General features: G+C 42.8%; 1 long non-coding RNA gene across 1 annotated transcript; it reads right to left on the bottom strand.

Annotated features, from left to right (window-relative positions):
* LOC139187296 (uncharacterized) lies at positions 1 to 25,723 on the bottom strand. The gene is made up of 2 exons (XR_011570841.1): positions 21,227 to 25,723; positions 1 to 1,731 (listed from the first exon to the last, which is right to left on the bottom strand). It is a non-coding gene; the product is annotated as an uncharacterized lncRNA (long non-coding RNA).
* Positions 25,724 to 27,135: the final 1,412 nt, after the last annotated feature.

The following is a 27,135-nucleotide window of genomic DNA, read 5'->3' as shown; positions in this document are numbered from 1 at the left end:
TGGAAAGAAAGGTTGGCTTTATTTCAGAGGCCAGCAATGAAGTGGGGCAGACTCCTGTCCAAAGGCTGGCTCCCCCCGCTGACAATCAGTGGGCAAGGACTTTCATAGATGGAGGGAGTGGGCTACGTGCAGAAACAGCACAAGCAGATCTGACAGTCATCATGAAACTGGTCATCGGTAGTCTGATCAGTATCATCCTGATTGTTTTAAGTACAGTTAGTCTTCAGTTTCCTGAGAAGGCAATGGCACCCCACTCCAGTAGTCTTGCCTGGAAAATCCCATGGAAGGAGGAGTCTGGAAGGCCGTCCATGAGGTCGCTGAGGGTTGGACACGACTGAACGACTTCACTTTCACTTTTCACTTTCATGCATTGGAGAAGGAAATGGCAACCCACTCCAGTGTTCTTGCCTGGAGAATCCCAGGGACGGGGGATCCCCTGGTGGGCTGCTGTCTATGGGGTCGCACAGAGTTGGACACAACTGAAGTGACTTAGCAGCAGCAGCAGCAGTCTTCAGTTCCAGGGTCGGTTTGTTTCCATTTCTGTGAGACCAGTTCTTGGAATTGTGGCAGCTGACATCATGGCTAATCTGGTCACCTTGTAATTAACTTCTTCACCTGGTGGGGGTTTCAGTATCTATGAAGTGAAGTCGATCAGTCGTGTCCGACTCTTTGCGACCCCATGGACTGTAGCCTACCAGGCTCATCTGTCCATGGGATTTTCCAGGCAATAGTACTGGAGTGGATTGCCATTTCCTTCGCCAGGGGATCTTCCCGACCCAGGGATCGAACTTGGGTCTCCCGCATTGTAGACAAATGCTTTACCGTCTGAGCCACCAGGGAAGTCCTTCAGTATCTATAAGACAGCTCAATGGATAGGGCTCAGAGTATTACCTGTAGCCTTTGAGGAGGAACTAAAGGTTTTTGACTTTGCAAATAAAGTATTATTTGGTCTCATTTGACTGTTTTCTTTCTTTTCTCACTTCTCTGATTAAATTTATTCTTTGAATAAAATTTTTCTACAGACAAAAGTCAGGCTGAGGACATGAGGGAGCAAAGACCATAAGGTCCTGCTCCTTTTCAAGAGAAAGACTGAATCCTGAAATATTAATCATGGTCATTGCAGCCTAGTAACAAGATTTTCTTTTTTGTATTTCTGTTTTCCAAAAATGTTTATTATGCCCATGAATTGGAAATGTTTTTTAATTAAAATTATCAGGTGTCAAATACTTTGAAATCTGTGTGGTATTATTGTGACTTGGCAAATTTCACCTTATTTATAGAGTTCCTTTCATCAGCCAGAGTCACCTTATTTATGTATGCTTTTTTCTTCCCAGGGCTGTAATTTTTATTTTAACTTAAAGAACTGGGGTGAAGAGGAGAAAGAAAAGTTTACAAAGCTCCTAGCAATCTAGAAGCTGATTTTTTCCAAGCCAGCAAATCTCTTTGGAGAGGTGAGAAATGATTTTGCTGAATGAAGAGGGGATCTAAGATCAGCACTAAATAGATGTGTTGCTTTTCCCAGAGTTGGCTGAAAAGATCAAATGACTTCTTCCACTGAGAAGTTACAATTAGATGATTAACAGAATTTCCTCACCACTTTAAGGGCTTCAATTCTTATTCCCCCAATTGCTTGGCCTTGGTGCCTTCTCTCTTCTCCAGGGACCAGCACTCGGAGATCCCAGACCCCAGGGAGGAATGGCAGAGTCGTAGTTTCCAGGGCGAGATTCCGCACTAAAGGGGAAGCATAGGAGAGGAGGCTGGGGGTGAGGAAAAAGTAGTCTCTAATCCACAGGGGCTTATAATTTATTCAATGTGGCTTTTACTGTTAGAAAATTTCTCTTTCCACTGTCACCCCCGCCCCCAGCCCCCAGGGAATGTAGGATCCTATAGCTATAAATGCGTAGTCCCTGAAACGACATACTCCCTGAATTTTCTGAAATCATATAAAAGAAAATATATAACTCTCTTCATCAGACATGAGTTAGAACATGTGTTTCTCTTTCTGCCTTAATTTCTGGCATTTGTGAATTAAACTCATTGCTTCAGTGCAGTGACTATGTCATCCTGGATGCTTTTGCTTATTACCCTTATCTCCTGGTGGGTAATGTCTTATTTATTTGGTCCATCTTTATGTGTACTTGTAATTCACCTCGTAAATTATTCTAATCCACCATAGATGCCCTTTGGTATTAAAGTGTGATATATACGCATTTATTCATTTATTTATTCTATGGGATGGGTTAAGGATAAGCTGCTGTAATAAAAGTGAAGCCCCGTTCTTTCTTATACACACTCCCGCTGTGAGTGGCCCAGGCTGGCAGGTGAGCAGGGGCCATGGGTGTGGCCACGAGTCGGGCTCTCAGGGTCTCCATGACCTGTCATATAATGGAATGACATCATTGAATGATCAAGGGTGAGCCATAAGAACATCTGTATCTCAGCCTATGGGAAGTTGAGAGAGAAAACTTCAGGGCAACCTGCTAATCTTTTTTAAAAATTAATAACTTTATTTTTTAGTTATTTTAGGTTTACAGTAAAATTGGTCAGAGTACAGAAAACTCCCATATCCACTCCCCCACCCATTCCCATTTATGAGCATACTTCCCACTTATGTACAACATGGATACATCATTATCAACCAAAGACCATGGTTTACACTAGGGTTCACTGGTGGTGGTGTACGTTCTATGGGTTTGGACAAATGTATCTACCACTGTAGAATTATAGGGAATAGCTGGCCTAATCCTCTGTGCTCTGCCTACTTCTTCCTTCCACCACCCCTTGGCAACTACTGATCTTTTTTTCTGGCAGCACCAGCATGTGGGATCTTAGTTCCCTGACCAGGGACCAAACCTGTGCCCCCTGTGTTGGAAGCTCAGAGTCTTAACCACTAGATTGTCAGGGAAGTCCAACCGCAGATCTTTCTACCGTCTTCATGGCTTTCCCTTTCCCAGAACCTCAAATAATCAGAATCTACAGTATGTAGCATTTCATACTTTGCAGTATTCAGCCTTTTCAGATTGTCTTTTTTCACTTAATAATATGCATTTTGGCTTCTTCCATGTCTTTTCATGGTTTTGTAGCATTGAGTAATATTCCATTGTCTGATACACCATAGTTATTCTTCTCAACTACCAAAGGATATCTTCACTGCTTTCAAATTTTGGCAATTATGAATAAAGCTGCTATAAATATTTGTGTACAGGTTTGTTTGGGTTTTTTTTGGTCTGGGCATAAGTTTTTCTATTTTGTATATCTTTAAAAACCAGCTCTTAATTTCATTCATTTATTTATTTGATTGCACTTGGTCTTGGTTGTGGCACAAGGAATCTTTAGTTGCAGCATGTGGGATCTGGTTACCCGACCAGGGTTCGAACCCAGGTGCCCTACATTGGGAGCATGGAGTCTCAGCCACTGGACGACCAGGGAAGTCCCCTCATTGATCTTTTCTGTGGTCTTTTTAGTCTCTATTTTATTTATTTCCACTCTGATCTTTGTAATTTCCTTCCTTCTAACTTTGGGCTGGGCTTCCCTAGTGGCTCAGATGATAAAGAATCTGCCCACAATGCAGGAGACCCAGGTTGGATTCCTGGGTCGGGAAGATCTCCTGGAGAAGGGAATGGCAACCCACTCCAGTATTCTTGCCTGGAGAATTCCATGGACAGAGGAGCTTGGCAGGTTGCAGTCCATTGGGTTGCAAAGAGTAAGACACAACTGAGTGACTACCACACACACACAAATTTGGGCTTCTTTAGTTCTTCTTTTTCTAGTTCCTTGAGGAGTTAAAGTAGGTTGCTTATTCAAGATCTTTCTGTTTTTCTTAATGCAGGCATGGATCTCTATTAACTTCCCTCTTAGAATTATTTTTGCTACATCCCATAGGTCTTTAAATGTTGTATTTCTATTTTCACATCTCTCAAGATATTTTTAAATTTCTTTTTATTTTTTTCTCTGACCCATTAGTTTTTTGGTAACATGTCATTTAATTTCCACATATTTGTGAATTTTCCAGTTCTTTTCTTGTCACTGATGTCTAGTTTATTATCATCGTGGTCAGAAAAGATGCTTGATACACTTTCAGTCTGCTTAAATGTATTAAGACGGGTTTTGCGGCCTCACATATGATCTATCCTGGAGAATGTTTCATGTGCTCTTGAGAAGAATATGTACTGTGCTGATGTTGTGGCTCTCTGTATCTGCCCATGCCTGCCTGCCTACCTGTTAAGCCACTTCAGCCATGTCTGACTCTTTGCAATCCTATGGACTGTAGCCCACCAGGCTCTCCTCTGTCCATAGGATTCTCCAAGTAAGAACACTGGAGTGTGTTGCCATGCCCTCTTCTAGGGGATCTTCCCAACCCAGGGATCAAACCTGTGTCTCTTATGTCTCCTGCATTGGCAGGCAGGTTCTTTATCTTCCTGTCCTTCTTTCCAGTTTTAGGGGCAGTGGTTTGCCTTGTGATCTAACTTCTTCAACAGACCCAAGAAGAGTTATTGATTTTCCTGTTTGTTTAGTTTTTTACTTGTTAGGCTGGAGTGGTGACTTCCAAGCTCCTTACATGCTGGACTAAAAAGCTGCTTATCTTTCAAATTAGAGATAAAGTAGAAGTTGTGTTCATCACTTCTGTTTGCACCCATGGCCCAGACTTACCCACAGAGCCACCTAAGCTGCAAGGGAGATTGGAAAATGTAATCTCTATCACATATAAAATATTTTTGTTTATCCACTATATGTTAGACATTGTTCTGGGCACTAGGGATACAGCAGTATTTGTCTGTTCAGGTTAGAGAGGGATAAACTTATGAATGAATGAATGACTAAATTAACTACTTAATAGGTGATTTGTCAGTTGGTGATATATATGTGATAGAAAGGAACAAAAGGCAGGGCAGTGGGGACAGGGAGAGTGGAGAGTAGAAACCTCAATTTAAAATATAACAGTTGGGGATGGCCTACTTAAAAGGTGACATTTCAGCGCAGGCCTGATGGAGGTGTGGGAGTGATTCATGGCTATACCTGAGGTGAAGAATGTTCCAAGCATAGAGAGTAACTTAGTCCAGAGGCTCTGGGGAGTGGGGGGTGGGGGTGGGGTGCTGGCATAGAATGAGGAGCAGCCAGAGGGGCCGTTAAACAGAATGGATGGTAGGGCTGAAGGTGAGGATTCAAAGCAATGAGGTGAGTCCTCGGACTGTACTGTGTAAATAATGATCAAAATCTTTTCAATTTATTTCGAAAGTAGTTATCAAGGACCCATTTTTTCATTTATTTATTTATTCATTAAATAAAACTATTGTGCTTCTCTTATCTGCCAGGCCCATTATACATGTGGGCAATATAATAATAGGTTAGATAAAGACTTGCTGTGAATCATTAAGGAGAGACAAGGCCGTGTCCACACAGAGACTAGATTCCCTCTGGTGATAAAGTTTATCTTTTAAAAAGAGAAAACGTTATCCAGTGTGATAGGTAATCTTATGCGTCAGCTTGGCTGGGGCATGGGATGCCCACATATCTGGTTAAGCGTTATTTCTGGATACATGTATTTGTATGGCTAAGTCCCTTCACTGTTCAGCTGAAACTATCACAATGTTGTTAATTGGCTATACCCCAATACAAAATGCTTTTGGTGTTAAAAAAATAAAAAATATGCACAAGAAAGCAAATATAAGAGAATACTTTAAAATATTAATTTGAGATATTACATTAAAGGTATAGAGTTAAGTGATTTCTGTTTTTATACCTTTATTTGCAAACTCCTATTATACAGATCTATTCTATAAGGAAAAAACTGAAGTCACAAATACAAAACAAAATAATTTGCAAAAGATAATCATTTGTCACCGAATTTGTCTAATATTTGGCATGAGAAGTATATTACCTAAATAGATACAAAAATTATTACACCAAAAAAAAAAAAAAAAAGACGTTTCTGGCACTAAGGTGAGTGCTCTGAGAGATGTGAACCCAGAGGAGAGTCACGTTCTGGGGATTCACAGAGGGTTTCTGAAGGAGATCAAGTCGGACCTGAGTCTTGGAGGATGAGTGCAAGGGAAGTAGATGGAAAGTGGGGGATAGTATTCTAGGGAGTCAAACAGAATGAGAAAAGGCACACAATGTGAGGTGACATGAAGGGGACACTCCTTCTCCATTCCTGTGGCTTCTTCCTGCCTGGAGGAAGCGCCCCTGTCTCACCCTGTCCACTCTCTCTCTCTTTACTTCTCTTCCAGAGAAGTGAATTCTCTATTTTGTTTTGTTGTTTTGCTTCGGCCACACCATGTGGTATATGGGATCTCCCCTGACCAGGGATCAAACCTGTGCCTCCTGTACTGGAAGCTCGGAGTCTTAACCACTGGACCACCACAGAGGTCCTGGAGAAGTAAGCTCTGATTGGAGAATTCTGAAACTGGAGTGAATTCTGATGAGTAAATCTGAGAACTCTGTGAGTGTGCTTGGTTAACTCTCTTCTCTTCCTGATAGGAGTGAGCTGTAGATAGTGGGCACAAGGCTGTCTTTCTGGGGTTCACTCACCTCAAGGAAGGCCCCTCATCTACACAGGAGTCGCCTTCTCCAGCATGGACTTTGTCAGTGCCAAAGGGGGTGTCTTGGTCTTTCACATGTGGTCTCCTTGTTGTATGACTCAACTGATCCAGCAGGGATCAGAGCTCTAGCAAGGAAGGCAGGTGCTATTAGTGGGTCTTCTGGAACCCATATAAAGGGGATGTAAGGTGTGACGTAGTGAGGGCAGAGAAGAGGGTCAACAGATTTGGAAGAGCTGGGTCATAGGATGCCTTTGTCTTAACAGCCGTGTGTGGGATCCACTGAATTTGGTTTTAAACTGGGGACTAACCTGCTTAGAATCGCTTTCTATTCCGTGTCCCTCTGGCAATAGTATGATTTTGGGGATGACAGAAATCAGATCAAAGGCAGGTAGGCCAATCTAAAATGTATATTTGGAAGGTGAGAGTCCCATGTAGCCGCAACATCATCCACTGTGGCTGTGATGGTCTCTGGGCAGCTCCCGTGATGATTGGCTGGCCACCATGGTGTTCCCACAATGCAATGCACAGCACACGTGCATTGGGACCATCAAGACTGCACTGATGTTACCTGATAACTGGGCTCACCTCTCAGAGGATGTTGAGCCAAAAGACACAACTAAGGTAAAGAGTGGGAGAAGGAAGGATTTGTTACTTGCAGTCTTTGATTACTTAAGGAAATTACTCCTCCCTACTCAGAGAGCTAAGTTTTGGAGAGGGAGACAAGATGGCAGAGTAGAAGGACCTTGAGCTCACCTCCTCTCACAGGCACACCAGAATCACAACTATTTGCTGAACCACCATTGACAAAAAAGACTGGAAGCTACCCCCCCAAAATATTCTACATCCAAAGATGTAAGGAAACCACGAGACAGTAGAAGGGGTGCACTCGAGATACAATCAAATTCCATACCGTCCAGGTGGGTGACCCACAAACTGGAGAATACTTATATGATAGAAGTTCTCTCACAGGAGTAAAAGCTCTAAACCCCACGTCAGGCTTCCCAGCCTGGAGGTCTGGGATTGAGAGGAGGAGCCTGGGGAGCAGGAGAAGGGAGCACTTGACATCAGTAGCCAGTGGGGCTTGATTATAGGAGTTCCACACGGTTGGGAGAAACAGAGACTCCATTCTTAGAAAGAAAAAAGTGAAAGTGAAAGTCGCTCAGTTGTGTCTGACTTTTTGCTACCCTAGGCTCCTCTGACCATAAAATTCTCCAGGCAAGGATACTGGAGTGGGTTGCCATTTCCTTCTCCAGGGGATCTTAATGACCCAGGGATTGAACCTGAGTCTCCTGCATTGCAGGCAGACTCTTTACCATCTGAGCCAAGCTCACAGGGTGCACACAAAGTCTCATGTGCACTGGGACACAGAGCAACAGCAGTGACTTCACAGGAACCTGGGCCAGACCTACCTACTGGTCTTGGGAGTGTCTCCTGGAGAGATAGCTGGCAACAGTGGCCCTCTCTGAGGTCATAAAAGCTGGTGGTGGATTTATTAGGAGTATTCATCTTCAAGCCCCTCGCTGAAGCCAGACATATTGCTTCGGTAATTAGCATGGAGACCTGGTGCCACCCAATATCCTCTGACCTCTGATGCTGATGCTGAGATGCCTCAAACCAAACAACAAACAGGGCTGGACACATCTCCACCCTTCAGCAGACAGGCTACCCAAAACTCCCTGAGCCCACAGCCACCTCTGCACCCCTGCGTGGACACAGCCCTGATCCCCAGAGGTCCAAGATCCAGCTCCACCCACCAGTGGGCAGGCACAAGCCCCTCCCACCAGGAAGCCTGCACAAGCCTCTGGACTAGCCTCTCCCACTAGGGGGCAGACACCAGAAGCAAGAAAACTACTATATTGCAGCCTGGGAGCTGAGTCTGCAAACACAGCTCAGAACCTACGCTGGGATCAACTGGTTGCTGGCCCTTGGGAACGTATTTCTGGGACAAATAGAACATCCTCTACAAAGAGCCAATTCTTCAAGGTCTAGAAACATAACTAAGCCATTCCCTTTTCCAGGGGGTCTTTCTGGCCCAGGGATTGAACCCAGGTCTCCTGCATTGCAGGCGGATTGTCTGAGCCACCAGGGAAGCCCTAACTAAGCTACTGCATACATAAACATATAGATAGAAATGTAAACAACATAAGACAGCAAAGAAATACGTTCCAGATTAAGGGACAAGATGAAACCCCAGAAGAACAACTAAGTTGAGAAAGGCAATCTGCCCGAGAAACGAGAGTCCTGAGCTACTTCGGAAAAAAGTGCAGAGGGGAGTCTGACCCAGCAAATGTCTAGAAGACCCTATAAATAAGACTGAATGATTGGCCAGTTGTAATGCCATGAATTAGTGGGAGTAATTTGTGATGTGTCCCAACTCTCTGACTTCAGTAGCCAAGTGGTTTGTAATTTCAGTTACCACGAAAGTAAACACAAGAAAAGGATCCAACCTGGGGCAGGTGAGGCAATAATGAATTTAGTTTGGACCACATTGATTTTCGTGTCTGAGATCTCCAGGTGAGATGTCTACAGACTGGAGTTGGCTATGAGTCTCAAGTTGAGCAGTGATGTCGGTATTGGAGATTTGAATTTGGAAGTCACCAGCAAAGGAAAGGGAACATTAAAATCATGCCTGTGTTGAATAGTGTAAGAAAATGAAAGAGTAGGACAGAAAGCAACATCCCACTTGTGGGGAGTGGGGGTCCAAAAGTTTAAGAAGTTGGCAGACAAGGAAGACTGTGAAACAGGATAAAAAGCAATGATAGAGGTGTAGGAGGAGACTCATAAGAGATGTCAAAGAAGTAGAGAATTTCAGCAAGAATTGAATGAGAAATAGTGTCAAACACAGTAGAATGGCCCAAGTAGACTTAGACGGGGAGTATCCAGTGGCATTGGCAATTTGGAGGTGATGCTTTTTGAGGTTTTTTTGTTGTTGTTGTTTTCCCTTTTTAAAAACAATTAATTAATTTATTTGGCTGCATCAGGTCTTAGTTGCGGCATGCAGAATCTAGCTCCCTGACCAGGAATCAAACCCAGATTCCCTGCATTGGGAGCAAGGAATCTCAGCCACTGGACTACTAGGGAATTCCCCGGAGGTGATGTTTTTGAAAGTGGTTTGAATTGAATGGTCGGTCAGAAGTCAGGTGGCAGTGGGTGAAGAAGTGAAGACCCCAATTACTGGGGCTATTTCCAGGATGCCTGACTGAGAGGTCAAGGGGGTGTCAAGAGAGACTTTCTCCTCAAAAGGTGAATCTTGATGCATTTACAGGCTGAGGGCAATGAACTAATAGGACACAAGAGAGTGAATTTATAAAACAAAGGGGAGTATGGATGGAACAAGATGCCCAAGGGTAAAGGAGATCCTGAATACAAAGCTGGGATGGGAGTAGGGAGAAGTGTGTGTGTGTGCCCGCACCAACAGAGGGGGGTGGGGATTATCTTGAACTCGAGATGAATTATCTATTTTCCTGAGACCTGAAAAAGAGTGAAAGGTATTTCTTTCTTTAATATTTACTTTATTTGGCTGCACCAGGTCTTAGCTGCAGCATGCAGGATCTAGTTTCTTAACCAGGGATTGAACCCTGGACCCCCTGCATTGGGAGTGAGGAGTCTTAACCATCAGGCCACCAGACAAGTTTGAAGCAAAGGGTATTTCTAAATGAGATAAGCGTTGTTTCATTGTTGCTATTTGGGTGGAGTTTGGAGATGGAGGAAGCAGAAGTTCATGCTGGCGGCCTCAGTTTTCTCAATTAAATAGAAAGCAAGGTCATGTGCTGAGAAAATGTTGGGGCTTGAGAAGGGAGTGAAGGTCTGACATGAACACCAGGCAGAATGGGGGGTGAGGGGAGACAGTAACGATGGAAATGTTGATCTCCTCTGAAGCTGGCTGGGTTAGAGAGGAGAGAGGGAGGACTGGAGGCTCCTGCAGACTGAGTGGAAATGGAAAGAGCAAGAAGTGCAGTGGCCCATGAAATACTAGCGATGATAATGAGGGCATGAAAGAGAAGTGTTCGGCAGCAGATAGCAGTGCTTTTCAACGACTTAGTTCTAAAACAATAACTAACACGTGAACAGCTCTCCACATTTTAGGACATGTTTTTGCAGACCTATTTCATTTGTTTCCATAGCAGCACTATGAGGCATATGTTATTATTTTCCTGTTCCCCAGAGATGAAGTGAGACAGAGAAAGTGACTTCCTCAAGGTCAGACAAGTAGTAAAAACAGGACTTCAAACTAGATATTTGGTCTCCAAGCTTCACACAGATAGGACTGGATATTTAAGGACATGGATGGTCCAAGTCACGGATAAAATATATGCGTTGGGTTGATTTTTCTAGGAGGAAGGGTGCGTCTTCTCTACTTGTGCGCGGGGGCAGCCGGCTGGCTCGCTGGCATGAGGTTTACATCACGGTAAATCTTGGCTTTAGTAGGCTAACTGACCCTCAGAGCCTACAGAGGTCCATGCACGCCCTGTCCTAATCCACACCCCCATGCTTTTGTACTTGTTGCCCTTCCATCTAAAATAGCCTCCCTGTGGTTGTCTCCTAGCTAACTCCCATATCTTTCAAAGCTCCCCAACCACCTTTCCTGCAGGTTGAGCCCAAAGCCCTATTTTGTGCTCTTCATCATACCCTGGGCTCTTCTTTAGTCCATCACATTGAACTTGTCACCTGTGCACCTGTCTCCCTCACTTGACTAAGAGCACTTTGAGGCCAAGAACTGTGTCTTATGTCTCTGCATCTTTGTACAAAGTGCCCGGCACAGTACATGGTGCAAATAAGGGTCAGTCACCTGCATGTATGGAAAATATGACCCTTTAGTGCAACTAAAAGCATGTGTTAATCCATCCCATGGTCAGTCTGAACACAGCCTCGCTCTTCTTTGTGGAGATGACAAGATCTGGCAGCTCATTAGCAAGAGCTTTCCTCTCTTCCACTGACTTGTCTGAGACTTGTCTTCTGTTTTACCTTGAAAGGTCTAGAAAGTATCCAGAAATAGATTACTTTCTCCCACTTCTACTACTACTACTGCTGGTCCACGTCAATATCATCTTTTTTTTTTTTTAATGTTAATTTGTTTCCTTATTTGGCTGAGCTGAGTCTTACTTGCCACACTCAGGATCCTCCATTTTCATCGCAGCATTCAGGATCTTTAGTTGCAGCATGTAAACTCAGCTGTAACTCAGTTCCCTAACCAGGGATAGAACCCAGGCACTCTGCCTTGGGAGCGTGGAGCCTTACCCACTGGACCACCAGGGAAGTCCCTGAACAGCATCCCTTGCTTGGATTATTGCAACAGTGTCCTAACCGCTCTCCCTGCTTTGCCCTTCCCAGGGTGCAACCCATTCCTAGCACAGTGCTGGAATGATCCTGTCAGCATGCAGGTCAGATGATGTTCCTTCTCTGCTCAGTGTCTCCCAGCTCACCCAACATGAAAGCCCAAATCTTTTCAAGTCCACTCAGTGCCCTACGTGATCTAGCCCCTGTGAGCTTCTGATTCCACCCTCTACTCAACTACACTGGTGTCCTCACTGTTTTTTACACACCAGGTCCACTCACCCCAGGACCGTGCATTGCCATGCCCTTCCCTGGAGTCCTCCACCAGATTTCATCATCACCCTCTCCTTTCCACCCTCAGCTCTCTTACTCAGCTACATCCCCCTTTATAACCCTTCTTATAACCCTTTTATTTTTATTTTTGGCTGTACCACGCGACTTGCCGGATCTTAGTTTCCTGTCTGGGGATGGAGCCTGTGCCCCTGGCAGTGGAAGCATGGAGTTCTGACCACTAGATTGCCAGGGAATTCCCTCCCTACTTTATTTTTTACTTAGACCTCAAATGCTGACTAGAATACTAGATATCTTACTTATTCATCTTGTTTCTTTTCTGTCTCCCCCAGTAGAGTAGTGAATTAGAACCGCCTGGGTCATTTCTGTATCCCTCATTCCTGGACGGTGTCTGGTATAGAGGAGATGATGAACATATGCTGAGTGAAGGAGTTCTAATTCAAGGCTGACCTCTTCACCTCCTGGTTAAAAATGACCAGTTCTCAAATTGGTTTCATATGTGTTAATTTGGTTTGTTTAACTGCAGTATGTTCTTTTCGAAAGTAGAGAGCTGGTGTACACTTTATGCCTGTTGATTAATGCAAAGTGATGGCCCTCATAATTCAACCACATCTGTCTTTTGCCCCATCCTCCCACTCCCTTCCCATGCCTGGATCAGCTTGTGCCTTCTAGACCACTGTTTTCCTTTTTACTCCCTCTCTTCTCCTGTTTCCTTGTATCACGGAAACCTCATCACTCCTGGAGAAGAATCTTCCTTTCCATTGCTTCTGCTGATTTAATCTTTGCTTTTTAATCAGATACAAAGAGGTGGGGGTGAGAGTGGGGAATATACTCAGACCATCATACATCATTTTATGGAAGGAAAAAACCTGACATTTTCATTGGCAAATAAATTCTGGAGCTCCGGGACTGGAGAGGACCTACGAGGCCGGCTCATTCATCTTCACACCTCTGTGTCCTTTTGTGTTGAAAAATCATTCCCCAAATGCAACTGTCTAGCCTTTTCTCTGACTGTGCTCTGAAGACGCTATTAATACTTCCCTAACCTCCTTAGGGGTTTTAGTGTCTTAGTGGAAAATACGAATGTATTATTAAAGCACCTGAAGTGCAGCAGTTACGGAATTGGAGCACTGTAAATGTAGAAATATACACTCAGTGAATGATTCTTCTGTTCTGCCTTTCTCCCATTCCTCTCTCCACACGACCCAGGTGCATTTCATGTTTAATAAACTAAGTCTTCACTATAGAATTTTCAAATCCAAGAGAAACTTTCAACTTGATGATTTCTCCTAATCTCTTTTTAAGACTGTCCCTAAATCGTTCCCACCTGAACATAACTGTAGTTGACTTAGAAGACAGACTGCACCATCTACGGAGATTGGGTTTGAATCCAGTTCTAAAATGAATCAGTAGGGTGAGTTTGGGCACTTGACTTCTCACTGTCTTTGTTTCCTCGTCTGTAAAATAGATGTAAAATTGCCAAGATATGGAAGCAATCTAAGTATCCATCAACAGATTTACGGATTAAAAAAGATGTGGTAAATATACACAATGGAATATTAATAAAAAAGAATTACATTTTATGATTTGCAGCAACATGGACTTCGAAGGCATTATAAGTGAAATAAACCAGAGAAATACTGTATGATATCACTTATCAAATACTGTATGATATGATCACTTATATACGGAACTTAAAAAAATATGACAAACTAGTGATTATACCAAAAAGAGAAGCAGACTCACAGATATAGAGAACAAACTGGTGGTTACTATTAGGGAGAGGGAAGGGGGAAAGCAAAATAGATGCCGGGGATTAAGAGATACAGACTACTAGGTATGAACTAAGCTACAAGGATATATTATACAACATGGGGAGTACAGCCAGTATTTTATAATTACTACAAATGGAGTATTGGGCTTCCCAGATGGCACAGTGGGAAAGAATCCACCTATCAATACAGGAGACACAAGAGACTTGGGTTTGACCCCTGGGTCAGGAAGATCCCTTAGAGTAGGAAATAGCAACCTGCTCCAGTATTCTTGCCTGGAAAAATTTATAGACAGGGAAGCCTGGAAGGCTACAGTCCATGAGGTCACAAAGAATCAGACATGACTGAGCAATTGAGCACATAAATGGAGTATAATCTTTAAATATTGTGAATCACTATATTGTACACCTGTAATTTATACAATATTATATATCAACTATATATCAATTTAAAAAAAATACTCAACTTTTAAAAAAATAATTAAAACAGGTATAAAGTCCATTCTGTGACATTCTTGCAACCATTAAATAAGATTTAGCTTTGAAAGGATTCATATACCACCCTGAAACTTGGTGTGTTAATCCATGAGAATGATGATAATGATAATAGGTAATACTTAATATATATCACCCACTGAATATATACCAGGCATTAAGAAGTATTTTATATATGTTAGTTCATTTAATAGTAAATCATGGAGGAGGTTATTCCTTTCATTATCATTATGATGATCTTTTCTCATTATTTATTTATATATATATATATACATTTTTTTGGCCACATGGCATTTGGGATCTTAGTTCCCTGAGCAGGGATCGAACCCACACCCCCGGTAGAGGAAACACAGAGTCCCAACCACTGGTCCCACAGAGATCGTTTTAAAGGCCTATGAAAGAAGGTGAGCAGGTGCTTTTTTTCTTGAAGGATCTGTTATTTGTTGAATGGTTAAAGTTCACACAACTAAAGAGAAAGGAGAAATGGACTGAGAGAGGAAGGATGGGGGGGCAGCGAGTGAGGGAGGCTGTTTCCTGTGTTGTGGCTCAGGCCTGAGTGCAGCAGACTCGTCCTCCGCAGGGCAGTGGCGTGGGCAGGGAGGGGCATCAGGGGCGGTGTGCAACTTTGGGGTCATGTCGCTCAGTTTCCGTGATTTGTGACAGCCCATCTCTCTGGAAGTGAATGCAGAAGGGAGGGAGAGGGGTGTGTTTTCAAGCTGCAAAAACCTCACAACAGGTCAAACTGACCCAACCAAGAAGAAGCTTGATTAGAGCCTAACAATGGCATTAATAGTCTTGTCAGAGTGCTCCGAAAATATTTGCATTTAGCTCGCAGATGGTTTTTTTCATTGTAAAAAAAAAATGTGCAATGATGATTCTCAAAGACACTAAAGAAAATTGAAGAGAAGAAAATTTTGGAAACACGACTATATTGCAACTCATCGTAAAAGAGAAATCTGCTCCATGATAAGGCTGTAGTGGGTGCAAATCCAGATGGTTCCTGACACAAAAGGATGTGAGGTGTAATCGTTTTTGTACTAGAAATTGGAGATGGACCATTGAAAGTAATAACGCAATTCCTGTTACCAGTTCAGGTTCCCAAGCCCTAAATGTCTTTTCATAAGTTGTGATGCTCTATTGAAACTTCCGATTTGTTTTAATAACATACTAATAATTTTTAACTTGTGAAATATGTAGGTAGGTGCTGAGAACATTTTTTCTTTTTGGAATGGCAACCCACCCCAGTGTTCTAACCTGGAGAATCCCAGGGACGGGGGAGCCTGGTGAGCTGCCATCTGTGGGGTTGCACAGAGTCGGACACGACTGAAGCGACTTAAGCAGCAGCAGCAGCAGTTGATTTACAATACTTAAATTGTATTTAACTTAAATTGTTAGCTTCTGGTGTTCAGCAACATGATTTGGTTTTATATATATATATATTCTTTTAAAAATTCTATTCCATTAGTATATTACAAAATATTGGACATAGTTTCCTGTGCTATTCAGTAAATCCTTGTTGTTTATCTATTTTATATATAATTGTATCTTTTCATCCCACACTCCTAATATATCCCTCCGTCCTCTTCTCCTCTTGTACCATAAGTTTGTTTTCTATGTCTGTTTCTGTTTTGCAAATAAGTTCATTTGTACTATTTTTTAGATCCCACATATAAGTGATATCTTATATGTCCTTGTGTGACTTACTTTACTTAGTATGATAATCTCTAGGCCCATCCATGTTGCTGCACATGGCATTATTTCATTCTTCTTATGGCTGAATAATATTCCTTTGTATATATGTACCACATCTTCTTCACCAGCTCATCAGTCAGTGGGCACTTAGGCTGCTCCCATGTCTTGGCTATCATAAATAGCGCTGCTAAGAACAATGGAGTGCATGTATCTTTTCAAATTAGAGCTTTCATCTTTTTCAGATATATGCCCAAGAATGGGATTGCTGGATCACATGGTAGTCCTATTTTTAGCTTTTTAAGGAATCTTCATTCTATTTTCCATAATGGCTGTACCAATTTACATTCGCACCAATAGTGTGGGAGGGTCCCCCTTTCTCCACACCCTCTCCAGCATTTATTTATATACTTTTTGATGATGGACATTCTGACTGGAACAAGCTGATACCTCACGGTAGTTTTGATTTGCATTTCACTGAGAGCATTTTTGAATGGGTTTCTGAAATACTCAGGGAGGCAACAGGAGGAACAGGATTACCTTCTGAGAAAGTCCTCCCACTTCCAGCTCTCGACAATTTTATTCCTTCAGCTCCTAAAGCCACACCTAAAATTTTCTAACCATTATTCCTTCCACCTGATGCTTCCTGTTTTTTGGAGGGATGGTGCTACATGGCATGTGGGATCTTAGTTCCCCAGTTGGGAATCAAACTCATGCCCCCTGTACTGGGAGCACAAGGTCTTAATCACTGGACCATCAGAGAAGTCCTGCTGTTTCCTCTTTAGGTGACAGTTTCTCCCTTCCCATCCTCTTGGTGGTTGGCTTCTTATCCTTTAAGTTCAGGATTAACTATCACCCTTCTACAGGCCTTTACTGACCAGCATGAAACCCCTACTATGACTCCAGCTTACAGTGGGCTGGTTGTTCTGTGGCCACAACAGCTTCTTTTATTTGTTTGTTTTCTTGTCAATGGGATCTCCTACAACTCTAGGGTCCACAAGAGCAGGTGAACAGGGCCATCCTGGCACTAGCATCCATCACAGTGATCATCACCTCATTCAAAGAAGCCCAAGAAACATTGGTTAAGTGAGAGGAACGAAAGTTGCTGCTTCCCTTTTCCCCTGTTTTTTCTTTCTTTCTTCTTCTTTTTTTTTTTTTTTTTTCCCATTGGAAAAATTGCTTTGGGCTTCCCTGGTGCCTCAGTGGTAAAGAATCCACCTGCCAAGGGAGGAGACTCAGGTTTGATCTCTGGGTCAGGAAAATCCCTGGAGACGGAAATGGCAACCCAATCCAGTATTCTTGCCTGGGAAATCCCATGGACAGAGGACCCTGATGGGCTACAATCCATGGAGTCACAAAAGAGTTGGACATGACTTAGTGACTAAACAACAACAAAATTGCTTTACAATGCTGTGTTAGCTTCTGCTGTACAACAAAGTGAATCAGCTGTATGTATACATATATCCCCTCATTCCCACCCACCCCATCCCATGTTTCCTTTTTATTTATCATGCACTCATGGAAAATATACTAAGCATGAGCCCTTCTTTAGCTATGTCCTAAGATCTCTGTAGGAAATTTTCACAGCTTATTTAGCTCAGAATGGGTGCCATTTGACCTTGGGCTACTGAAGACTCAGAATAGGACTGTCACGATGTATTATTATTCAAGTTAATACAGTTTGATGTAAGGCTCATCTCCATTTGAGTAGTCGGTGATTTTTCTTCTTACCTTTCAAGAGAAATGAAAATGCCCTCACCTGGCCCCTTAGTATCTACAAAGCAATACCTTATTCAGCACGGGGACCAAAAAAACCACAGTCCCTTTCCTTTCTTTACAAAATTGTGAATGGTAAAGGTCAAATCTCAGACTTCTTTTCAACTTGGAGTATAGTTGCTTTATAGTTGTGTTGTTTCTGCTTTACAACAAAGTGAATCAGCTACGTGTATACATACATCCCCTCCCGCCAGGACCTCCCTCCCACCCCACCCCCGTCGCACCCCTCTAGGTCATCACAGAGCACTGAGCTGCACTCCCGGTGCTATTCACCAAGTTCCCACCAGCTATGCATTTTACACATGGTAATGTATGTATGTCAACCCCAATCTCCCAATTCACCCCACTCCCCGTTCCCCTTCCATCTTTACATGTCTGTTCTCTATGTCTGCATCTCTATTTTTGCCCTCCGAATAAGTTCATCTGTACCATTTTTCTAATTCCACATATATGTATTAATATACAATATTTGTTTTTCTCTTTCTGACTTACTTCACTCTGTGTAACAGACTCTACATCCATCCACAAAATCTCAGACTCTTAATAACAGCGGGATTATTGTGTCTGTGGATACCCTACAGTAGTACTTGCCATAATGATTCTCATTTTCATATTGATGAAATGACACCCAGAGAAGCTAAATAACTTTCCCCAGGCTCCAAACTTAGCAAGTGACAAGCGGCAGGATTCAAAGCCATGTCTGTTCAATGCTGAGACTCACGTACTCGACCCTATTACAAATAAACACTCTGATTGTGAATAGCATTGTCTGAGCCTGCACTACCCAGAACCAGGAGTAAGCATCCTAGGAAACAAGAAAAGAAAAAGAGGGACTTCCCCGGTGGTCCAGTGGCTAAGACTCCACACTCCCAGTGCAGGGGGCCCAGTTTGACCCCTGGTCAGGGAACTAGATCCCACATGCCACAACTAAAGATCCTGCACGCTACAGCTAAGACCGGGTGCAGCCAAATAAATATTAAAATTTAAAAAGAGCTGCCCAGGATCCCTTCCTTAGAACACATCATCACAACATATACAAAATATCCCTAAATGCACCAAGCTAGGACAGACCTGACACTTCCTACTGGTGACCTTCTTAGCGGACAGGAGAATGAAATGACAGGGGTAGGTGGGGCTAATTGGAGAGACTTTCTAGAAGGTACATGTCATTCACTAGATTTTAAAAGAGAGAGAGGGATGAAGGAAGGAAGCATACTAGCGGGGCTTCCTTAGTGATCACTCCTACTAGCTGTATGGCCTTGGGGTCCGGGCCTGAAATACAGCCAGGAAGGATGGGAAGGATGACCAAGATATTAATTACTTGTCTTGGCACAGCACTATTGGCCTAGGGATTCGAGGCACCTTCAGGCTTCAAGATTCTTGAGGAATGAGGGTGGTGAGTTTCAGGAAAAGAGTGAATCTTAGTCTCCTCTGCTGTTGTGAATCACTCACTCCAGTGCGGCCAAGGGACAGGAGGCTGACATCAGCAGTTCCTGGCACTTTCGCTGGAGTAGGACCTGTGGGAGAATGGCTTCCAGTACGGCTGTACCAAATCTGAAGTCATAAATATATTTTGAGTGGGGCAGGGAGCTTCTGTGCTTTCGTACAACTGGATTTCAAGTTAGCCTTCCCACTTTATTATAGAGGACAATGAATACCTGGTTACTTTTTGTAGAGAAGAGATTCAAGATGCTCAGATCGGAAGAAATATCATAATGATTACTTGGGGGAATTTTCCTGTCTATATACCTGAGTTGAAGACAGATAAAATTGTAGGTTTCGTTATAACAAAAGGAACGTTGGTTCCTGCTCTTCAGGGGACCTCCTAATGTTTTGTAGGTCCTTTCTAGAGGACAAGGGCTTCCTTCTCTCAAAATTGATACCATAAAGATCTCAGCTTCAGTTAGGACAATTAACTCTTTAATGGCTTGGAACAGTGGATTCTGCAAAATGATAAGACAAGGAAGCAACAAATTTTCAAGGCCTCCCTATATAGCCTCCCTCCCTCCCCCAGGGTGGGCTCCATATGAATAAAAGTATAAATCATTTATTCTAATTTCTTCAAACTTCACTGACTCTGTGTGTGTATACTCTTCCTGGACTGTGCTGTGCTATTTAGTATGCACTTAAAGTGCATTTTAGTGGATATTAAAGAAGGCACTTGCTTATTGCCAGCATTTTCTATGAGTATCTAATTAAGTTCAGGTTCTTGTGTTAATTATCCAGTTCTGTAACGTTTATTAAGCTATCTGATTTTAATATAATCCTACTGCAAGCAGTGATTATGTAGTCATTCAACTGCTCAGAGAAAACGCATTAAATCCCAGATGTGTAAGGTGAATTGCTTGAATGCAACTGGCCATTAGGTTTGATCATAAAACGTTTATTACAGGAAGAGACACCATTTTAGTTTGACTTCATATCTTTAGTGCACCCACCATCAACTGATATAAGCAGAATTTCACAGTGTTTCTTAGTTTCAAACTCGGTCTCGACTGTGAATTACATTTGTCTCAATTTGTTTTTAAAAATACAATACTAAATAAATAATACTGTTTGTTTTTTAAGTATTTTCTCTCTCTCAACTTCAATAATACCTTTTGTTTTTAGGGATACTTTTTAAAAAACACCCTCTTCATGGGAATTCCCTGGTGGTCCGGTGGTTAAGACTTTAAACGCTCACTACCAGGGGTCCAGGTTCAATCCCTGGTGGATCCCACAAGCCCCACAGCATGGCAAAAACAAAACAAACAAACAAAAAAAGTCCTCTTCAGCTAGGATTTTAAACTTGCACAACAGGTATATCAAAAAAGGTACCCTTAGTCCTTTTTTCCCTCACAGAGAAAATGACTCACCCGACTCGAACACTCTCAAATTCTTGTCATGGAACCCACAAACATCCCAGGTCCAAGCCCATTGGCCACTCCTTTGACCTCCTGTGACAGCAGAGGGGGCTTCCTCCTCCCACTCTCAGCTTCTGTCCTACTTGTCCCCTAACGTCAGCCTCTCCAGCCTTGTAAGTAAGCTCCAGCCTGGACCTTCTTTAATCCCATCAGTCCATTAGTCACTTCCTTTAGTACTTAAATACCCTCCAAATTACTCATATTTATAAACCACCCCCAACCTTGACCCAACCCCCTACCATCCACTACTGGCTCCAGTTCTCCCCCCAAATTTGGAGCTTCACTTCCTGAAGTGCATGTCCTTCCCAACTGTTCATTTTGTACCTACATTCATCTAGCTTCCGCTCCCACCATCCTTCATCCATTGGCCGCTGTGAACTTGCCTACGACCTCCCTGTGCTAAATGCCCCTCAGTCCTTACTGTGCTTGGCTGCTGGGTAGCATTCATCACCAGCTTTGGTTCCCTCCTTTTTGAAGCAGTCTCTTACCCTGGCTCCTGCAAAGCAACGTTCTCCTGGATAACCTCGTGTCTCTGGCTCCTTCCGAGTTCCTTTGTTAGTGGTCATCCTCCTCTGCTCCTCCTCCCCTTCTTCCTCCCTTTGCCTTTTCACTTCCTTCTCCTCGTCTCCTCCTCCCCTGCCTCTTCCTCCTCTTTCTCCTCCTCCCCTTCCTCCTCCTTCAGCTCCCATTCCCAGTTCTTCTTCTTCCTCTTCTTCTTTGACTTGTCCTTCAAATATCCTTCAGGATTCTGTTCTTGGCTATTTCTGACTCAGCACCCACTCTCTGGGCCACCTCTTTCATGGCTTTTATGAGCATCTATATGCTGCTTTCAAATCTATATCTCCCCGCCGCCCATTCATTCACACAGCAGGCAGCATGATATTTTGTCACACACAGATCTGTCACTTCACTGAATGCACTCATCCATATGTTCCTTTACTTTTAGGATAAAACCAAACCTCTTTGCTGATAAAATTTTTAAAAGCCCACCCCCACCCCTGCTCGAGAGGATTTGGTCTTACCTGGCACTCCAGCCTCAGCCTCTTTCCAGTCTCCTTCTGGAATTCTACATTCTAGCCCTACTAAGACCCTCACTTCTCTCATGGTCCATGCTCTTTCAACTCTTAACTTCCCTCTATCAATTCTTTCTACCTGGAGTCCTCCTCTAATGGGCCACTCATATGTCACCTTCAGGCCTCTGGTCAAGAATAGCATCCTTCAAGAGAGCTGTCCTCACCCCCAGGTTAGGTCCTGCTGATTTCTGCACATTTCCTATGAAAATATTCACTACACCTTTTTGATATTCATGTTTAATTGTTCATTGTTTTCTCCCAGCTCCTAGCCCAACACCCAGTATGCATTAGGTGCTCACAGCTATGTTATAGTTGAATGAACAAGTTTATCTAAATGATAATAGCATTATCCCTACATATTTGAGAATTTCCACAACCCTTCAGGAAGATGGTCCTTGTGTTCTCCCATCTGTGAATCAAACTGTGCTTCCAAACCAACCTGTTCATGCAAAATAATTGTTCATGCAAAATAATTAAGCATTTGTGTAAAACTGGGGTGGAAGAGGCAGCAACACCAAAGGCAGCTGAGCTACTCTTCTGCTGCAGAAAAGTGGGTGAGAGTTTAAATGGGAAGGTGTCTAACATCTGGCTTTCTTTCTTAAATCCTGGCTTTCTTTCCCTTACTGGGAGGTTTGCACATATGCTCTGTAACCTACTTGCAACATTATGATTAATAGCGATCATGACAACATTGTCCTTTAAATATTTAAAAGATATTTAGGTCCTAAAAAATACCTGGTCCAGTGGCACAGATTCCATTCTCCCAATATAGGTGGCCCAGGTTCAATCCCTGGTCAGGGCACGAGAACCCACATGCTGCAACCAAGAGTTCTTGAGCCACAACTAAAGATCCTGCAGGCTGCAACTAAGAGCCAGCACAGCCAAATACATAAATATTTTTAAAAATATTTAATATGTCCTTAAATGTGGCTGGATTAACTGTGAGACCTAGATTTTTTCAAAGCAGGGGAAACACTGTGATTTCTAATGGAGACACAGGATTAGGTATGTAGACATTAACATTGTAGAAAAACTTCTAGGATACCTTTTGTTGTTCAGTCACTAAGTTGTGTCCGACTGTTTGTGACCCCGTGAACTGCAGTGTGCCAGGCTTCCCTGTCCTTCACTATCTCCCGGAGTTTGCTCAAACTCATGTCCATTGAGTCAGTGATGCTATCCAGTCATCTTGTCCTCTGCCCATGTTCCTTTTGCCTGCAATCTTTCCCAGGATCAGAGTCGTCTCCAATGAGTCAGGTCTCTGCATCGGGTGGTCAAAATATTAGAGTGCCAGCTTCAGCATCCGTCCTTCCCATGAACATTCAGGGTTAATATATACGAGTTTCATATAACTGAAAAAAATCTTTTCATGTACCTACTTCTGGATGAGCAACAGGTGATGGGATGCGGTTTTCCTGGGGCCACAGGGATGCAGCTTCTGTCCGGGTCCTGTCATTTTGTAAATATATTTGCCTGAATTAAATATATATAAATACATATATTTGCTTGATGTTTTCCCTGTCTATAGCAGGACCCCAAATACTGAGAAATCTGCCTAAGATAAAGAAAATGTTTGGTAAGAGTCCAGAGATGACATTTCCTGAACCATCAGAGTGTAGAGAACCACCCTGATCTCCAGCAGCACACGTTGGGTAAATATATATATATAAATAATATCTATTTATTATTATTCACTCATATATAAACCTACAGTGTTTGGTGTATTTCATTGTTGATTCTAAAATACGTGCCCAGGGACGGAACAGTGGAGCTTTAAAGGCAGTTAAAAGCAAAGTAGCAGGGAGGGTACATCGTCGCCAGCCTGGCTGAGCAGCAAGATTTTCTAAAGACACAAGAGGGAGTAGATGACCTTTCCAGAGCCCTCTCGTCCAAAGATTTTATGATTGCATGCACGTCCTCTGTCTAGACACGAAGGGTGGGTGCTCCTGCTTTTTCTGTGGTAGCATGGGGAAAAGTGTGATTGCTCCACCTACAGTCACATCGCAGAAACTACTCAACCTCAGCCAGAAAAATCAACAAAATCACAAACAAAACAGGGGAGAAAAAACCCACCGAGAACACAATTCCAGAGTCTGTTACAAATAATATTCTCCCCAAATTATATTTGCATTTAGTCCAGGCTTTCAGAGAGACAGTAACTTCCATATTCTGTGTTTTGCACAGTTATCAAGATTCATTCATATACTTAATGCCTAATATGGAAGACCATTTCACGAGAAAAGGAAGAGATTGAAAGTTTGGCCCTTCCTTTGACAAGTGAGGAACAAAGACCTGGACAGGTAAGTTAGATGACCATGGTTTTTCAGTGACTAAATGAAGACACAGGTGTTTGACTACTGATAGGACAGTGGTGTGAAGATTTCTCTACTTCTGAGACTGATCCAATGCTGCAGTGCTGTCATCAAACATACCTCAGATTCTTTCTCCTTTCATTCTTAGGCGCTGGTCCTCACGCCTCTGTATTTCAGGCCACCTGCAGGCACCTTGTCCCTCCTCTGGCCTCCTCACTTCCTTACCTCTGCCCTAATAAACTCCCATGCAATTCCATAAACTTGTCAGCTCTTACCAGGCTCAGGTCACACTAAAGACCTGCCCTGAACACTCTTCTCCAGACACCACATGACTTTGCTATTTCTCTCTCTCTCTCCACTCAGGTCTCTTCAAATGTGTTAGGTAGTTAGAATAGGAAAAAGGAGTCCAAGATGGCAGTGGCTGAAAGACAAAGAAAGAGAAAAGCCTGTGAAAATGGAACAAAAGAAAATCCGTGGACTGAAGTGAGAACTTTAGGTGAAACAAATATGCCCCCTTCTTGGCTAGCCCAATTTGCGTAAGGCAGGCTCAGAAGGGAGGAGACAAAATGTATAAAAAGAGGATTGAGGCCTTTCCTTTGGGGTCAGCCCGCCCTCATGCCTTGAGGGTGTACTATCCTTTGTTTGCCGAATAAAACTCTGAGCTGTAACCGAGCTGTGACACTGGTCCACCATTTCAAATATTTGCTGTGGCAAAACAGAACTATGGAAATTACACACTCCCCCGACAGTCACTCCTTGCTGAGACCTTCCTTAACCACACTCCCTAAAATAGTGAGTTCTTCATTCATTTTATTTTTAAACCATCAGTCAAATATACTTTGAAACTTTACTTTGAAATAAAATGCATATATTGAAACTTACAGGAACCACAAAGCACTCCTTAAACTTCTGGAACTCCAGCACCTACAACCAGACTGTCTCTGACATGCAATCTTCCCTCCTTGACCCTACCTGATGGTGGCAAGACTGAACTGCTGAGAAAGGGGACAAGGAAGAGAGAAAATCCTTCCCTTCAAAGAGAATATCCCTTTGATTCCTCATCCTTCATCCTGACCAAGTTCTAAGGTTGGGCCCTACATCTTACATGTTTCTCTATCAAGAAGCACCTAATTTTCTTTTCTTCCCCCTATTCCATTTTATTTTTTGAATTTTTATTTATTTATTTTTGTTGTTTTGCAGAGGCTAAGTTGTGACTGACTCTTTGCTACCCCATGGACTGCAGCACTCCAGGCTCCTCTGTCCTCCACTATCTCCCAGAGTTTGCTAAAATTCATGTCCATTGAGTTGGTGATGCCATCCAACCATCTCATCCTCTGCTGCCCCTTTTTCCTTTTGCCTTCAATCTTTCCCAGCATCAGGGTCTTTTCCAATGAGTCAGCTCTTTGCATCAGGTATAGTTGATTCACATTGCTTTAATTTTTTCTGTACAGAAAAATGATTCAGTTATATATTCGTTTTCATATTTTTTCCATTATGGTTTATCACAGGATATTGAATATATCAATAATTCCCTGTGCTACACAGTGGGACCTTGTTATTTATCTATCCTATATATACAAGTTCGCATCTGCCAACCCCAGACTCCTACTCCATCCCTCCCTCCCCACTGGCAACCATATATGCTCTCTCTGTCTGTGAGTCTGCCTGTTTCATAGGTAAGTTCATTTGCATCATATTTTAGATTCCACACATAAGTGACATCATATGCTATCTGTCTTATCTGACTGACTTAATATGATAATCTCTAGGTCCATCCACGTTGCAGCAAATGTCATTGTTTCATCCATTTTTATGGCTGAGTAATATTCCACCGAGTGTAGGTACCACATCTTCTTCATCCATTCATCTGTTGATGGACATTTAGGTTGCTTCCACGTCCTGGCTATTGTGAGTAGTGCTGCTATGGACACAGGAGAAGCAGCACCTAATTTCTAATTGTGACTCAAGTAGCTGGAAACCTAGCACCCCAAAGAAGGTGGAAACTTCCCAGGCCAGCTCTTAATCAGAACTCTGATGAGCAAATGCCTTAATTTCCTATAGGATGGGACTTCAAATGATGGAATTTTGTAAGAATTATGCGTAACTGCCCAATAAATACATCAAGGCATTATTTTTTCTACAACTTCAGCACCACACAAAAACGTTTACAATTGGAGTGATATCTCTAGTATAGTTGCTTTAGAGAGAATCTGAATATCCAATTTATGATATTTTGTCTCTCTCTTAACATTCTCACCCAAGTTATCATTCCAGCCTACAAACTCTCAGCGTGACTGAGTGTAACTCAGTGTGACTCAGTGTAAATTGAATAATTTACATTTTTGTATTTTTGTTATTTTCTAGATGTGACCTTTTATTTTCCACTTAGGTAAGTCCCTTTAACATTTCTTGCAGAGCTGGTTGATGGTGCTGACCTCTTAGCTTTTGCTTATCTGTAAAACCTTTGATCTCTCTTTCTAATCTGATGGAAAGCCTTGCCAAGTAGAGTATTATTGGTTGTAGGTTTTTCCTTGTTATCACTTTAAATATAAGCTGCCACTCCCTTGTGGCCTCCAGAATTCCTGCTGAAAAGTCAGCTGATAGCCCTATGGGTGTTTCCTTGTTTGTAACTTGTTGCTTTCCCCTTTGCTGCTTATACTATTTTCTCTTTAGCTTTACTTTTTGCCCTTTTAATTACAGTGTGTCTTGATGTGGTCGTCTTTGGGGTGATCCTGCGTAGGACTTTCTGTGCTTCCTGGACCTGGATGTTTCCTTTCCCAGGTAAGGCAAGTCTTCAATGTATGTTCTCTGGGACTTCCCTGGTGATTCAGTGGCTAAGAATCCACCTGCCAATGCACGGGACATGGTTCAATCCCTGGTCCAGGAAGTAAGGTCCCACAGGCTGTAAGGCAACTAATCCTGTGTACCACAACCACTGAGCTTGTACTCTAGAGCCCATGAGGCACAACTACTGAAGCCAGCATGCCCTTGAACCCATGCTCCACAAGAGAAGCC

Source organism: Bos indicus, chromosome 15, assembly GCF_029378745.1.
Source record: "Bos indicus isolate NIAB-ARS_2022 breed Sahiwal x Tharparkar chromosome 15, NIAB-ARS_B.indTharparkar_mat_pri_1.0, whole genome shotgun sequence".
Taxonomy (NCBI): domain Eukaryota; kingdom Metazoa; phylum Chordata; class Mammalia; order Artiodactyla; family Bovidae; genus Bos; species Bos indicus.
This window is presented reverse-complemented; position numbering and strand designations above follow the sequence as displayed.